This window comes from Scyliorhinus torazame, chromosome 4 (assembly GCF_047496885.1).
Source record: "Scyliorhinus torazame isolate Kashiwa2021f chromosome 4, sScyTor2.1, whole genome shotgun sequence".
Taxonomy (NCBI): Eukaryota; Metazoa; Chordata; class Chondrichthyes; order Carcharhiniformes; family Scyliorhinidae; genus Scyliorhinus; species Scyliorhinus torazame.
The window spans coordinates 302,699,868-302,704,867 of NC_092710.1; the positions used below are offsets into that span (position 1 = coordinate 302,699,868).

At 57.1% G+C, this 5,000-nt stretch overlaps 7 non-coding genes across 7 annotated transcripts in view; all 7 read left to right on the forward strand.

Annotated features, from left to right (window-relative positions):
- The first annotated feature begins 297 nt into the window (after positions 1-297).
- On the forward strand, positions 298-416 carry LOC140414969 (5S ribosomal RNA). The gene has a single exon (XR_011944093.1). It is a non-coding gene; the product is annotated as a 5S ribosomal RNA (ribosomal RNA).
- A 694-nt stretch (positions 417-1,110) lies between these two features.
- Positions 1,111-1,229, forward strand: LOC140414981 (5S ribosomal RNA). The gene has a single exon (XR_011944105.1). It is a non-coding gene; the product is annotated as a 5S ribosomal RNA (ribosomal RNA).
- A 694-nt stretch (positions 1,230-1,923) lies between these two features.
- On the forward strand, positions 1,924-2,042 carry LOC140414992 (5S ribosomal RNA). The gene has a single exon (XR_011944116.1). It is a non-coding gene; the product is annotated as a 5S ribosomal RNA (ribosomal RNA).
- Positions 2,043-2,732: 690 nt separating this feature from the next.
- LOC140415003 (5S ribosomal RNA) lies at positions 2,733-2,851 on the forward strand. The gene has a single exon (XR_011944127.1). It is a non-coding gene; the product is annotated as a 5S ribosomal RNA (ribosomal RNA).
- Positions 2,852-3,545: 694 nt separating this feature from the next.
- On the forward strand, positions 3,546-3,664 carry LOC140415015 (5S ribosomal RNA). The gene has a single exon (XR_011944138.1). It is a non-coding gene; the product is annotated as a 5S ribosomal RNA (ribosomal RNA).
- A 435-nt stretch (positions 3,665-4,099) lies between these two features.
- LOC140415027 (5S ribosomal RNA) lies at positions 4,100-4,218 on the forward strand. Its single transcript, XR_011944149.1, has one exon. It is a non-coding gene; the product is annotated as a 5S ribosomal RNA (ribosomal RNA).
- A 694-nt stretch (positions 4,219-4,912) lies between these two features.
- Positions 4,913-5,000, forward strand: part of LOC140415039 (5S ribosomal RNA) — a 119-nt gene continuing 31 nt past the window's right edge. The window contains exon 1 of the ribosomal RNA XR_011944160.1: positions 4,913-5,000. This exon is cut by the window's right edge and continues 31 nt beyond it. This is a non-coding gene — a ribosomal RNA (5S ribosomal RNA).

Consider the following 5,000-nt stretch of genomic DNA (forward strand, 5'->3'; position numbering starts at 1 on the left):
GCGTTGCAATGTGGAAAGGCAGCAGCGTGCAGGCGGCAGGCTGGTGTGAGGTGGGCGGGGCTTGCAGTTTTCCTTGGGGAGGTGGAGAAGAAAAAAGAGAGCTAGGTGGGGACAGCATGAAGGGGAGCGAGTATCAGGCATATAGGCTAGAATTAGCAGGAGAAGGAGAGAAAGAGGAGGAGAAGTAGAAGTAGAAGTAGAAAAAGAGAGAGAAAAAATTGAAAACAACCGGAAAGAAGAAGTGGCGAGGGTGCTAGGGTGGCCAGCTTGAATAGGCGAGAAGACGGTGCTGCAGATGCCTACGGCCATACTAGTCTGAAAACGCCCGATCTCGTCTGATCTCGGAAGCTAAGCAGACTCAGGCCTGGTTAGTACTTGGATGGGAGACCGCCTGGGAATACCAGGTGCAGTAGGCTTTTGCGGCCAGCAGTGACTGCTCACGCCAAGCACTCTCCACACCAGAGGCAGGCCAACCTTTTGCTGCTCTCTGCGTCCTCGCCATTCCTCCCAACACTTGCCTGCGGGCTCAACTCAGGCAGGCGGCTTGGTCGGGCCATTCAGCTGCTGCAGCTTTGCCGGGCCTTTGCAACGCAGCACGGTTGTGTGCCTTGGCGTGCTGCACTTTGATGGGCACGCCAGCTGGCCCGTGTGGCCGCAAGCCAGTGTGTCGGCAGGACGTTCTCTCTCCTAGCCTGAAGGCGCCGCATGAATGCAAGTTGTGGCATTGGGGCTGGTGTGGAAAGCGAAGGAAGAGAGAGCTGGCTTGCATTGCCTGCCTGACCCTTGTGCTGGCTGTGCTGAGAGAAGTGCGCAGCATTGCAATGTGGAAAGGCAGCAGCGTGCAGGCGGCAGGCTGGTGTGAGGTAGGCGGGGCTTGCAGTTTTCCTTGAGGAGGTGGAGAAGAAAAAAGAGAGCTCGGTGGGGGTGGCATGAAGGGGAGCGAGTATCAGGCATATAGGCTAGAATTAGCAGGAGAAGGAGAGAAAGAGGAGGAGAAGTAGAAGTAGAAGTAGAAAAAGAGAGAGAAAAAATTGAAAACAACCGGAAAGAAGAAGTGGCGAGGGTGCTAGGGTGGCCAGCTTGAATAGGCGAGAAGACGGTGCTGCAGATGCCTACGGCCATACTAGTCTGAAAACGCCCGATCTCGTCTGATCTCGGAAGCTAAGCAGACTCAGGCCTGGTTAGTACTTGGATGGGAGACCGCCTGGGAATACCAGGTGCAGTAGGCTTTTGCGGCCAGCAGTGACTGCTCACGCCAAGCACTCTCCACACCAGAGGCAGGCCAACCTTTTGCTGCTCTCTGCGTCCTCGCCATTCCTCCCAACACTTGCCTGCGGGCTCAACTCAGGCAGGCGGCTTGGTCGGGCCATTCAGCTGCTGCAGCTTTGCCGGGCCTTTGCAACGCAGCACGGTTGTGTGCCTTGGCGTGCTGCACTTTGATGGGCACGCCAGCTGGCCCGTGTGGCCGCAAGCCAGTGTGTCGGCAGGACGTTCTCTCTCCTAGCCTGAAGGCGCCGCATGAATGCAAGTTGTGGCATTGGGGCTGGTGTGGAAAGCGAAGGAAGAGAGAGCTGGCTTGCATTGCCTGCCTGACCCTTGTGCTGGCTGTGCTGAGAGAAGTGCGCAGCATTGCAATGTGGAAAGGCAGCAGCGTGCAGGCGGCAGGCTGGTGTGAGGTAGGCGGGGCTTGCAGTTTTCCTTGAGGAGGTGGAGAAGAAAAAAGAGAGCTCGGTGGGGGTGGCATGAAGGGGAGCGAGTATCAGGCATATAGGCTAGAATTAGCAGGAGAAGGAGAGAAAGAGGAGGAGAAGTAGAAGTAGAAGTAGAAAAAGAGAGAGAAAAAATTGAAAACAACCGGAAAGAAGAAGTGGCGAGGGTGCTAGGGTGGCCAGCTTGAATAGGCGAGAAGACGGTGCTGCAGATGCCTACGGCCATACTAGTCTGAAAACGCCCGATCTCGTCTGATCTCGGAAGCTAAGCAGACTCAGGCCTGGTTAGTACTTGGATGGGAGACCGCCTGGGAATACCAGGTGCAGTAGGCTTTTGCGGCCAGCAGTGACTGCTCACGCCAAGCACTCTCCACACCAGAGGCAGGCCAACCTTTTGCTGCTCTCTGCGTCCTCGCCATTCCTCCCAACACTTGCCTGCGGGCTCAACTCAGGCAGGCGGCTTGGTCGGGCCATTCAGCTGCTGCAGCTTTGCCGGGCCTTTGCAACGCAGCACGGTTGGGTGCCTTGGCGTGCTGCACTTTGATGGGCCCGCCAGCTGGCCCGTGTGGCCGCAAGCCAGTGTGTCGGCAGGACGTTCTCCTAGCCTGAAGGCGCCGCATGAATGCAAGTTGTGGCATTGGGGCTGGTGTGGAAAGCGAAGGAAGAGAGAGCTGGCTTGCATTGCCTGCCTGACCCTTGTGCTGGCTGTGCTGAGAGAAGTGCGCAGCGTTGCAATGTGGAAAGGCAGCAGCGTGCAGGCGGCAGGCTGGTGTGAGGTGGGCGGGGCTTGCAGTTTTCCTTGGGGAGGTGGAGAAGAAAAAAGAGAGCTAGGTGGGGACGGCATGAAGGGGAGCGAGTATCAGGCATATAGGCTAGAATTAGCAGGAGAAGGAGTGAAAGAGGAGGAGAAGTAGAAGTAGAAGTAGAAAAAGAGAGAGAAAAAATTGAAAACAACCGGAAAGAAGAAGTGGCGAGGGTGCTAGGGTGGCCAGCTTGAATAGGCGAGAAGACGGTGCTGCAGATGCCTACGGCCATACTAGTCTGAAAACGCCCGATCTCGTCTGATCTCGGAAGCTAAGCAGACTCAGGCCTGGTTAGTACTTGGATGGGAGACCGCCTGGGAATACCAGGTGCAGTAGGCTTTTGCGGCCAGCAGTGACTGCTCACGCCAAGCACTCTCCACACCAGAGGCAGGCCAACCTTTTGCTGCTCTCTGCGTCCTCGCCATTCCTCCCAACACTTGCCTGCGGGCTCAACTCAGGCAGGCGGCTTGGTCGGGCCATTCAGCTGCTGCAGCTTTGCCGGGCCTTTGCAACGCAGCACGGTTGTGTGCCTTGGCGTGCTGCACTTTGATGGGCACGCCAGCTGGCCCGTGTGGCCGCAAGCCAGTGTGTCGGCAGGACGTTCTCTCTCCTAGCCTGAAGGCGCCGCATGAATGCAAGTTGTGGCATTGGGGCTGGTGTGGAAAGCGAAGGAAGAGAGAGCTGGCTTGCATTGCCTGCCTGACCCTTGTGCTGGCTGTGCTGAGAGAAGTGCGCAGCGTTGCAATGTGGAAAGGCAGCAGCGTGCAGGCGGCAGGCTGGTGTGAGGTAGGCGGGGCTTGCAGTTTTCCTTGAGGAGGTGGAGAAGAAAAAAGAGAGCTCGGTGGGGATGGCATGAAGGGGAGCGAGTATCAGGCATATAGGCTAGAATTAGCAGGAGAAGGAGAGAAAGAGGAGGAGAAGTAGAAGTAGAAGTAGAAAAAGAGAGAGAAAAAATTGAAAACAACCGGAAAGAAGAAGTGGCGAGGGTGCTAGGGTGGCCAGCTTGAATAGGCGAGAAGACGGTGCTGCAGATGCCTACGGCCATACTAGTCTGAAAACGCCCGATCTCGTCTGATCTCGGAAGCTAAGCAGACTCAGGCCTGGTTAGTACTTGGATGGGAGACCGCCTGGGAATACCAGGTGCAGTAGGCTTTTGCGGCCAGCAGTGACTGCTCACGCCAAGCACTCTCCACACCAGAGGCAGGCCAACCTTTTGCTGCTCTCTGCGTCCTCGCCATTCCTCCCAACACTTGCCTGCGGGCTCAACTCAGGCAGGCGGCTTGGTCGGGCCATTCAGCTGCTGCAGCTTTGCCGGGCCTTTGCAACGCAGCACGGTTGTGTGCCTTGGCGTGCTGCACTTTGATGGGCACGCCAGCTGGCCCGTGTGGCCGCAAGCCAGTGTGTCGGCAGGACGTTCTCCTAGCCTGAAGGCGCCGCATGAATGCAAGTTGTGGCATTGGGGCTGGTGTGGAAAGCGAAGGAAGAGAGAGCTGGCTTGCATTGCCTGCCTGACCCTTGTGCTGGCTGTGCTGAGAGAAGTGCGCAGCGTTGCAATGTGGAAAGGCAGCAGCGTGCAGGCGGCAGGATGCCTACGGCCATACTAGTCTGAAAACGCCCGATCTCGTCTGATCTCGGAAGCTAAGCAGACTCAGGCCTGGTTAGTACTTGGATGGGAGACCGCCTGGGAATACCAGGTGCAGTAGGCTTTTGCGGCCAGCAGTGACTGCTCACGCCAAGCACTCTCCACACCAGAGGCAGGCCAACCTTTTGCTGCTCTCTGCGTCCTCGCCATTCCTCCCAACACTTGCCTGCGGGCTCAACTCAGGCAGGCGGCTTGGTCGGGCCATTCAGCTGCTGCAGCTTTGCCGGGCCTTTGCAACGCAGCACGGTTGTGTGCCTTGGCGTGCTGCACTTTGATGGGCACGCCAGCTGGCCCGTGTGGCCGCAAGCCAGTGTGTCGGCAGGACGTTCTCTCTCCTAGCCTGAAGGCGCCGCATGAATGCAAGTTGTGGCATTGGGGCTGGTGTGGAAAGCGAAGGAAGAGAGAGCTGGCTTGCATTGCCTGCCTGACCCTTGTGCTGGCTGTGCTGAGAGAAGTGCGCAGCGTTGCAATGTGGAAAGGCAGCAGCGTGCAGGCGGCAGGCTGGTGTGAGGTAGGCGGGGCTTGCAGTTTTCCTTGAGGAGGTGGAGAAGAAAAAAGAGAGCTCGGTGGGGATGGCATGAAGGGGAGCGAGTATCAGGCATATAGGCTAGAATTAGCAGGAGAAGGAGAGAAAGAGGAGGAGAAGTAGAAGTAGAAGTAGAAAAAGAGAGAGAAAAAACTGAAAACAACCGGAAAGAAGAAGTGGCGAGGGTGCTAGGGTGGCCAGCTTGAATAGGCGAGAAGACGGTGCTGCAGATGCCTACGGCCATACTAGTCTGAAAACGCCCGATCTCGTCTGATCTCGGAAGCTAAGCAGACTCAGGCCTGGTTAGTACTTGGATGGGA